This window comes from Lutra lutra, chromosome 6, assembly GCF_902655055.1.
Source record: "Lutra lutra chromosome 6, mLutLut1.2, whole genome shotgun sequence".
NCBI classification, from domain to species: Eukaryota; Metazoa; Chordata; class Mammalia; order Carnivora; family Mustelidae; genus Lutra; species Lutra lutra.
Window position 1 is genome coordinate 28,079,458 of NC_062283.1, and position 11,154 is coordinate 28,090,611.

Below are 11,154 nucleotides of genomic sequence, written 5' to 3' on the forward strand. Positions count from 1 at the left end.
TTCTCTGCCAGCTCACGGCCACCCTGGCTTTGGCGACCTCGAGGCTCAGAGGGGCTGGAAGTGGGCGAGCTGCTCTCCACCAGTGGGTCCCCGCGCGGCTCTCAGCCCTGGCCGCCACGGCGCCGCCCAGATCTACATCCCAGATCCCCTGCTTCCCTCAGGGCTACTCTGAGCAAGGGTGCTCCTGAGCTCCAAATTCAGGCTGCTGGAGAAAGTGTCTTAAAAAACTGGAGGATGTCCGGGAAGCACTACAACTGTCTTGAAGTCAGTTGTTGCATCAAATATTTCATATTTGGCTTCAATGTCATATTTTGGATCTTGGGAATAGCATTTCTTGGAATTGGACTGTGGGCGTGGAATGAAAAAGGAGTTCTGTCTAATATCTCTTCCACCACTGATCTCAGAGGCTTTGACCCAGTCTGGCTCTTCCTCCTGGGGGAGTAATGTTCATTTTGGGATTCGCAGGGTGCATTGGAGCAATATGGGAAAACACTTTCCTGTTGAAGTTCTGGGGCTTTTGGAGTGCTGTGAGGCTTTTGGAGCTGATGAATGGAACCTAAATATTTGCTTCAATTGCACAGATTTCTATGCAAGTCCAGAGCGATGTGGCATGCCATTCTCCAGCTGCACCAAAGACCCCACAGAAGATGTCATCAACACTCAGTGTGGGTATGATGCCAGGCAAAAAACAGAAGTTGACCAGCAGATTGTAATATACATGAAAGGCTGTGTGCTCCAGTTTGAGAAGTGGTTGCAGGACAATTTAACCATGGTGCCTGGTATTTTCATAGGCATTGCATTGCTACAGATTTTGGGGATTTGCCTGGCTCAGAATTTGGTTAGCGATATCAAAGCTGTCAGGGCCAGCTGGTAGAGCCCTGCCTCACTGCTGTATGACACTGGACGGACCCAGCCTTCCTGACCCTCGGGCATGTCCAGCCACATCCACACTGCAATCCCATGGGATGGAACTGCTGAGAACTTGGATTTGGGCAGGTACAACTGGGAAATCCTTCTCACTGATGAAATTAAAGAGATAACCAGTATGAAAGTCATTGCGCCGTGTATATCTGCCATATCCATGAATTTATAGATGGTTGGATACTTACCAAAAAAGAAAAAAAATGGAGGGTGAGGGACCCAGCTGTACTTGAATTTGTGGAACACACAGTTTTGTTCATTCCTTCAGTGATCAGAGGGCTAGGACAGGCAGTTTTTGCTCTTCATCAGACCTGGAAGGGACTTTCTGGTCCATGGTCTAAAGAAGTGCATCTTTTCTAAAACTCAACCCCTAACCTGGGAGGGCTGTGGGGTTTTTTGTTTTGGTTTGGTTTTTGGTTTTTCAGGTTTTTTTTTTTTTTTCAGTTTGTTTGTTTTGGTTTTTTTGGCATCCCAAAAACTATCATCCCAAGAAGAAAACAGCTTGTCTTTGGTTCAGATGTTCTGATCACATTCAACAAGTCATGTGGGTGGGCACGCCTGGTCCCTCCTGGAGTGTTTCTTTTAAGGGGACTTATGTGTTTCATGTGTATGGAGTAAGGGCTTTGGAACACTTAATGATGCTGAATTTTAACAGGACAGATTGTTGTTGTCAGTAGGCCTGAGCTGTATTTTCCATGAAATTCAAGGGAAAAATGAGTTTAATGGAGAGGCATTAACTAAACCCCTCACTCCAGCCCAACAAATTAGTTGTTGTATTCTTTGGAAACTGGAATATTCTGGGCTTTGTTCTGCCTTTTTCCTGTGTTTTTGTTTTTGTCTCCCAAAAGTGGGAGCTAGAATACAGTTTAAGCATTTTCTTACTCAGCTCAAATATTTATTTTTTTGGTGTACTCTCCCCGCATGATCTGTGAATCTGACTCTACCAGCTCCTTTTCCTGCCATATTTCCTACAAACATTTATAAATGTTATTTGGTCAGTATTTATTTCATAAGTTCACCACCCTGAATGGTGTGGCGTGTCCTCCGTGGCCAGGGAGGGTCCCGCCAGTTGGGCTACTGCAAGTGTTTCTGTGGACTCCATGATCCCTTTGCCCTATCAGTCTTCAGGGCCCCATCTGCAGCCCCTCCCCGCCCTTCTCTTTGAATGGAATCGCACCTAATTCTGAAAAAAGTGTTGACACAATCATAAATATCCTAATGTTTTTTGTTCTTATTCTGGTTTCAGTTTGCTTTTATTAAAAGAAACAGTGCAAGGCCAGAGCTCCTTCTGTTCTCATAGTGCAGATTAAACATCAGGATGGTAACAAAGCACAAATACTTTGGAAGGCAGTGTTTGGAAGACAAGTGTTCTGTGACCCAAAGTGGGAAACCACTTTCAGGTGCTGCCACTCACCTGTCCCACCAGCCTGGGGAGGGATGAATTTTGCCCTTTGATTTGAACCCAGCTGGTTTCTGCCAGGAGGTCCCTCTCCTGGGGAGCAGATCATAGCCTGTGGAATGCTGGGAAAACCACAGGTGTCTTTTGCAGTGATGACTCACTTGCCAACACAAAACTAGGCATCCAGTGAGCAGCCTTTATGGAAACTTAGCAAGGTTTTCTGTTTTAGCCCTATGTTGCATCACGGCGGCTGATGAATGTGTTAATCTGCTCAGAGGAAGGACAAAGATTCTTTGAAAATTGTCTCTGGAATGTGGGTGTCTGTATGACTGCATGTGTGTTTTTGTGTCTCTGTACAGTTGGAGATGTTCATTCCATATCCCGGCTGTAAGATAATTCTGTATCATCTCTGCCCACATGCAGTTGTCATTCTGTAGTGTCATTACAACCTGGAGAAGACTTGAGCACTGCGGTTGGCACTCTTGTCTCTTTTTATTACCTCATTCTCCAGTGAACTCCATCTGACCAGTTGATTCAGAATCAGGCAAGATGCCCTCCCTTTGGCACATCCAGTGAAAGGCTAATCAGCAAGTCCAAGTGAGTTCTAAATTTTAATTAATTACCCTTTATTTTTACACTTGAGAGTGGTTGTAATTAAGGCTGTCATTAATAAACTGGTTCTTCCTTAAAAAAAAAAGATGCTACAACTATAAATTTTCATTTTTATTCAAATGAGATGTCATTTCTACTAAATGTGATATTGATTTTTGGAAGTCAACCAAAAGTGATAAACCAAGGTTAGCAAGCATTATGTTGTTCCTTTACCTGAGAGTCAAATGACCCTTGCACTGCCATGTTTTACACAGAAATCTGATGTGTTCTTATCACACATGACAAAATAACTTTTACTACATCTCAACATTTAGTATGAAATTACAAACTCAAGAAACATTCTTTTTAGTTTTTTTCTTAACTTATGGCTAGTATGAATTACTTTGGCATCTTCTTTAATAAATTGTAATAAAACAGACTAAAACCTGTTTTAATAACTTGTCTATTCTAACAGACAGGAAAACATGACCAGTTAAAAAGAGTTAAGAAGCATAAGCACTGAGTTGACAAAAATAAAACCAGAGAATATTTAATTATGTGATGAGTTCAGATTATGTAGACAATATTGAAAATCATGAGAAAGAAGTACCAAAATATTTTCCCCTTTTGGTGGCAGAATTTTTAAGTCGTGAATTAATGAGATTGTGCTTTTAGCTTTCAACTTCATATTGCCTTATTTTAAGCCTCCATAAATCATGCCTAATTTTTTTAGCCAAACATGAGTGAAATGACAAAAGCTTTTAATAATTAATAAAGCAGTAAAAGAAACAACTAAAATTATATTCTGCCAGCAAAGACAGAAACTCTGTGATTTTTTTATTGATACCCACATTTTTATAGTAATTATAAAACAAAACATATCTCTACTTCACATGGATTATTTGGTATCAAGTATTTTAGAGATGCTGATTCTGTAGAGACATTTAGAGCTACAGTTCAGATTTATACTCAGAAAAATCTAGCAGTCCTGAATGTTTTAACAGGAAAGAGTGGCTGAGTTTAAGTAATTTTGATTTATTTATATTGATATTTTATAAATACATGAAGATTTCTTTAGGATTCATTTACTACTTAGTATCAAATGAAACTCTAAGGATATTTGTATGATCAGTACTTGTGAATTTTTCTTTTATTTTCAGCATAACAGTATTCCTTGTTTTTGCACCACACCCAGTGGTCCATGCAATCCATGCCCTCTCTAATACCCACCACCTGGTTCCCCCAACCTCCCACCCCCGCCCCTTCAAAACCCTCAGATTGTTTTTCAGAGTCCATAGACTCTCATGGTTCACCTCCCTTTCCAATTTCCCCCAACTCCCTTCTCCTCTCTAACTCCCCTTGTCCTCCATGCTATTTGTTGTGCTCCACAAATAAGTGAAACCATATGATAATTGACTCTCTCTGCTTGACTGATTTCACTCAGCATCATCTCTTCCAGTCCTGTCCATGTTGCTACAAAAGTTCGGTATTCATCCTTTCTGATGGAGGCATAATACTCATAGTGTATATGGACCACATCTTCCTTATCCATTTGTCCATTGAAGGGCATCTTGGTTTTTTCCACAGTTTGGCGACCGTGGCCATTGCTGCTATAAACATTGAGGTACAGTGGCCCTTCTTTTCACCACATCTGTATCTTTGGGGTAAATACCCAGGAGTGCGATTGCAGGGTCATAGGGAAGCTCTATTTTTAATTTCTTGAGGAATCTCCACACTGTTTTCCAAAGTGGCTGCACCAACTTGCTTTCCCACCAACAGTGTAAGAGGGTTCCCCTTTCTCCACATCCCCTCCAACATATGTTGTTTCCTGTCTTGCTAATTTTGGCCATTCTAACTGGTGTAAGGTGATATCTCAATGTGGTTTTAATTTGAATCTCCCTGATGGCTAGTGATGATGAACATTTTTTCATGTGTCTGATAGCCACTTGTATGTCTTCATTGGAGAAGTGTCTGTTCATATCTTCTGCCCATTTTTTATGTGATTATCTGTTTTGTGTGTGTTGAGTTTGAGGAGTTCTTTATAGATCCTGGATATCAACCTTTTGTCTGTACTGTCATTTGCAAATATCTTCTCCCATTCTGTGGGTTGCCTCTGTGTTTTGTTGACTGTTTCCCTTGCTGTGCAGAAGCTTTTGATTTTGATGAAGTCCCAAAAGTTCATTTTTGCTTTTGTTTCCTTTGTCTTTGGAGACATATCTTGAAAGAAGTTGCTGTGGCTGATATCGAAGAGGTTACTGCCTATGTTCTCCTCTAGGATTCTGATGGATTCCTGTCTCACGTTGAGGTCTTTTATCCATTTTGAGTTTATCTTTGTGTACAGTGTAAGAGAATGGTCGAGTTTCATTCTTCTGCATATAGCTGTCCAGTTTTCCCAGCACCATTTATTGAAGAGACTGTCTTTTTTCCACTGTATATTTTTTCCTGTTTTGTTGAATATCATTTGGCCGTAGAGTTGAGGGTCCATATCTGGGCTCTCTACTCTGTTCCACTGGCCTATGTGTCTGTTTTTATGCCAGTACCATGCTGTCTTGGTGATCACAGCTTTGTAGTAAAGCTTGAAAGCAGGTAACGTGATGCTCCCAGTTTTATTTTTGTTTCTCAAAATTTCCTTAGCAATTTGGGGTCTCTTCTGGTTCCATACAAATTTTTGGATTATTTGCTCCAGCTCTTTGAAAAATACTGGTGGAATTTTGATCGGAATGGCATTAAAAGTATAGATTGCTCTAGGCAGTATAGACATTTTAACAATGTTTATTCTTCTGATCCAAGAGCATGGAATGGTCTTCCATCTTTTTGTGTCTTCTTCAATTTCTTTCATGAGTGTTCTGTAGTTCCTCGAGTATAGAGCCTTGTGAATTTAACAATGGGCTATGTCATATTTAGCCCCAGACCTAGAGGAAAGCAATTAAGAAGGTATACAAAGCTTTACATGTCACAGTTCTAACCCAGGTTTTGTGTCAATGGCTCCCTAATTCTAACTGAATTAAGTCCTAATTTGCAGTCTACATTGAGAATTATCCACTTTTGGAACTGTTATGGACTGAACTGTCTACCTTCAAAATCCCTATGTTGAAGCCCTAAGCCCATGTGACTGTATTTAGAAATAAAGCCTTAAAGGAGGTAATTGAGGTTAAATGGTATTATAAGGTTGGGGCCTGAATACTGTAGGGCAAGTACCCTTATAAGAAGAGATAGAACCACCAGAGCTTTCTCTGTCTCCACATGTGCATGAGGACACAGCAGGGATGTGGCCATAAACAAACCAAAAAGAGAGGTCTCACTAGAAACCAACCCTAATGGTGACCTTGATCTTGGATTTCTAGAGTCTAGAACTGTTAAAAAATAAGTTCTTGTTTAAGTCACTCCATCTGTGGTATTTTGTTATGGCAGCCCAAACCAACTAATACAGGCTTCTAGTCTGCCTTTTCAGTCTTACCTCCTCCTTCTCCTATTGGAACTGCATCCTATCTTTCACTTACAATCTTTTTCTTACTTATGTCCCATATTTACCTGCTAGAATTCTACTTAAATGCTGAAGCCTGTGTCAAATCCACCTTGAAAACAGATTTCATTCTTCTTTCCCATATGTTCCCCACCCCCCAAAACACACACCTCTATGTTAATTATCCACTTTGGTTACTGTTATGGACTGAACTGTCTTTGAACTGAACCTTCAAAATCCTTGTGTTGAAGTCTTAAGCCCATGTGACTGTATTTTTTAAAAATAGTTTATTTATTTATTTGACAGACAGAGATCACAGGTAGGCAGAGAGGCAGGCAGATAGAGAGCAGGAAGCGGGCTTCCTGCTGAGCAGACAGCCCGATGTGGGACTCCATCCCAGGACCCTTGGATCATGACATGAGTCAAAGGCAGAGGCTTTAACCCACTGAGCCACTCAGGCACCCTGTGATACACCTGTATTCTAATGGAGATTTTGGAATGAAAACTAAACCATAATTAGTCTGAAAAGTACTGACCTGGAGATAATTTTCATGATATTTATTTTAAAAATTAAGTTGAAACCTAACATGCATTTCAGGTAACCTACTTGACACATCACTTTAAGTTAATAACTAGTTATTCTTATCTTTTAAAACATATGCAAAAAAAGCCTTTGCAACATATTATAGAGCTGCTTTTTTTCCCAGGATAAGGTTTACATCTTTATTAATTTTTTAAAAGATTTATTTATTTGAGAGAGAGAGAGAGAGATCGTGTGGGGTGGGGAGAGAGAGAGGGAGAGAAGCTGACTCGCCACTGAGAGCAGAGATTGATACAGGCCTTGATCTCACAAGCCTGAGATCACGATCTAAGCTGAAATCAAGTCACCTTGAGGTTCGCATCTTTAATACAAAATATATTTTGAGGGGCACTTGGGTGGCTAATTTACTTAAGCATCTGCCATTTTGCTTGGGTCATCGACCCCAGGATCCTGGGATGGAGATCCCAAGATGGAATCCCGCATTGGGCTTCCTGCTCAGTGGAGAGTCTGCCCTCTCCCTCTGCCCCTCCCACTGCTTGTGTTCTCTCTTTCTCAAATGAATAAATAAAATCTTAAAAAGAAAAAAATATATATTTTGACAATTCTCTATTTCAAAATATATGTCAAATCAAATCATGTTTTTTTCCAATTAACCTAGAGCCTGAGAATTCTGATTATGATAGTAAAAACTTCATATTTATGTACTCCCTCCTTTGAAAGATTATATATCAGTGCTCTTTGCCATGTAACTTATTTGCCTTGTATAAAAGTAATATACCTCTATACCCAATTGATTTTAGGTTTGACCACGTTACTTGATTTAGCCAATGAAATAGGAACAAAAGCAAAAATATATCAGTTCTGTGTGAAAGCTTTAATGGCCATTTCATATATTTGTCAGTTTCTTATTTCGGCCCTTGCCATGAAAGAACAGCATATATTCAGAGAATTTCTCCTTTAGGCTTGGTTCCAGAATGAGAAAACATGAGGAGCAGACCATATCCCTAAATCAGAAAACCTGAGTCTGACACAGCCTGAAGTTGAACCATAACTGACCTGAAGACTATTTTGTAAGGGAGACAGAAGGTTGCTACTGTAAACCACTGGAATTTGGGATTATTTGACTAAACAAATAATTTAGATATTATAAGGTCTTTCTCAAATATCTACCAAAGACAATCTTTACTATCTAAGACCTGGCAAATAATTGTCTGGGATTCAAAAGACATCAAAGTCTAGCTTCTACTGGTAAGTTTATCTGAAAATCCAACTAATTATGTTTTTAGGCCTGTAGCTTTTAAAATTTTCCCTGGAGACCTCTACTACTTTCTAGGTGGAGTAGACATACTTCTATCTATTTTTCCCCATGGAGTGCAACTGAAAGCCTGGGTATTCTATATAAAATAAAGATAAGAAGACTCTAAAAGATGGAGAGATGTAAATAGATTGTTCAGGGACCTCAGAAACTGATGATCAACAGTGTTTAGTAGTCTAGGTTTTCTTTTGGCCTCATATATCCCAGACTTGAAGCTGAAGAAATGGGCAACAAGGAAGTATAATGCAGCACAGGCAAAACATTCACAATTAAAGCCTGTTTTCTCTATTCAAAGGTACAGCCTCACAAGGCAGAACTTTTAAATTATAGCTGCTTTACTCCAAGGAAACACCACAGAAAAACTGTGGCCCCACTCCACCCACACCAGCAAATGCTAAGTGGGGAACTTAGGTTTCTCTACCTGCAAGGCTGTCATGGCAACTAAACATGTCACTGGATTGCCAAACAGGGAAGTGGAAGTTTTACCCCCCACTGGATGATAACAAAGAGGACACCTTGCCCCCTCTCCACTACAATATTGTCAAAGGAGACCTAGGGGAGAGTCAAAACGTTTACCATGATGAGGTTGTAATGAGGTTGATTTCACCATAATGTCAGTGGAGCCCACAAGAAGACCACCCTGCCTAGCAGTAACAAAGAACCTCCCCTGCCCTGAATGCCACCAAAAATAAAACAGTATATGCTGCTTAAAATTACAATGGAAGAAAGATTTTTGATGTAAACACTTATCAAAAGAAAGCAAGACTGACATTATAATATATATATATATAATATATGTATATTATATATATATAATAATTAAAATAGACTGAAGTCTATTTTATCTGACTATATTACTATCAGATAAAATAGACTTCAGAGAATTTTGAAGGGGTGGGGGGTGGGAGGTTGGGGGCACCAGGTGGTGGGTATTGTAGAGGGCACGGATTGCATGGAGCACTAGGTGTGGTGCAAAAATAATGAATACTGTTATGCTGAAAAAAATAAAAAAATTAAAAAATAAAATAGACTTCAGAGCAAAGAAAATTATGAGAGACAGACAGGGACATGATATAATGGTAAAAAGTCCAATCTACCACAGCAATAAGATACAGCCATCATAATTCTTTGAGCACCAAACTGTTGCTGAGCTGCAAAATGTATATATCAAATCCTGAGAGAACTGAAAGGAAGAAATGAACATGTTCACAATTATAATTCGAGACCTCAAGACCCCTTTTTAAACTACAACTAGAAATAAAATTAGCAATTATTTAGAAGAGTTTTATAATACCATTTGTCAATAAGATCTAATTGGCATTTATAGAACATTCTACCTGATAATAGTAGAAAACACGTTCTTTTCAAATTCTCATGGGATAAATACCAAATATATAATTATCTTAGGCCATGAAATTTCAACAAATTATAAAACTTGAGGGAATCCTGGGTGGCTCAGTCAGTTAATCATCTGTCTTCAGCTCAGGTCATGATCCCAAGGTCTTGGGATTGAGTCCCACATCAGGTTCCTTGCTCAGTAAGGAGCCTGATTCTCCATCTCCCTCTGCCTGCTGCTCCCCCTGATCATGCTCTTTCTCCTTTTCTCTCTCTCCAACAAGTAAATAAATCAATCTTCAAAAATTTTAGGACTTGAAATCCTACAGAGTGTGCTCTCTGACCACAATGGAATCAAACTAGAAATAAATAAGTGAGAAATAATAAGAAAACATAAAACACTTGAAAACTAAATCACACCTTTTTAAATAATCCATGAATCAAAATTTTAAAGAAAATTTTATAAAGTGCCTTGAGTTAAATGAAAATACAACAATTCAAATTTTGTGGGTTACAGATAAAGCAGTGCTAAGAGGAAAATTTGTAGCACTAAAAATATACATTAGAAAAGAAAAAGTCCAGGGGTGTCTGGATGGCTCAGTGGGTTATAGCCTCTGCCTTTGCCTCAGATCATGATCCCAGAGTACTGGAATCGAGCCCTGCATCATCGGGCTTTCTGCTCAGCAGGGAGTCTGCTTCCACCTCTCCCTCTGCCTGCCTCTCTGCCTAGTCTCTCTCTGTCAAATAAATAAAAAATCTTAAAAAAAAAGAAAAGAAAATGTCTCATTACAACAATCTAAGCATTCAACTTAAAAAAAAAACATGTAAAAAAGAAGAGCAAAATAAGCTTGAGGAAAACAGAAAAAAAATAAATGAACGTAAAAGAAGAAATAAAGTGAAAACAGGAAAACGACACAGAAAAACCAATTAAACTATAAGCTAGTTCTTTGTAAAATCTAATCAAATTAACAGATCTCCAGCAATAATGGCAAAGAAAAAAACAGAGATGACACACAATGAAATGTTATGGGATATTACTACAGACACTGGTGACTTAAAAGAATAAAAGGGGTATACACCAAATAACTTTCCTTACATAATGTGACAGTTTCCACAAAATGGACCAATTCCTCAAAGAAAACAAATAACCACAACTCCTCTGATATGAAATAGACTGAATATTCCTATAACTACTAAAACAATTGAAATTGTAATTTAAGAACTCCCAGGAAAGGGGCAGCCTGGGTGGCTCAGTGGGTTAAGCCTCTGTCTTCGGCTCGGGTCATGATCCCAGGGTCCTGGGTTTGAACCCCACATCAGTCTCTCTGCTCAGTGGGGAGCCTGATTCTCCTTCTGTCTCTGCCTGCTGCTCTGTCTACTTGTGATCTCTCTCTCTCTCTCTGTGTCAAATAAATAAATAAAATCTTAATAAAAAAATACTTCCAGGAAAGAAAGTTCAAGGACAGGCAGCTTTACTGGAAAACTCCACAAACTTTTAAAGATGAATTAACAGCAACTTTATAATATCTTTGTAGAAAATAGGAAAAAAAAAAAGAAAAGGAACATTTTCTTTCTTTTTTTTTTAAAGG

The 11,154-nt window shown here is 39.1% G+C and overlaps 1 pseudogene; it reads left to right on the forward strand.

The window, feature by feature from the left end:
• Positions 1-234: 234 nt before the first annotated feature.
• LOC125102984 (tetraspanin-5-like) lies at positions 235-962 on the forward strand (annotated as a pseudogene).
• The last annotated feature ends 10,192 nt before the right edge of the window (positions 963-11,154 follow it).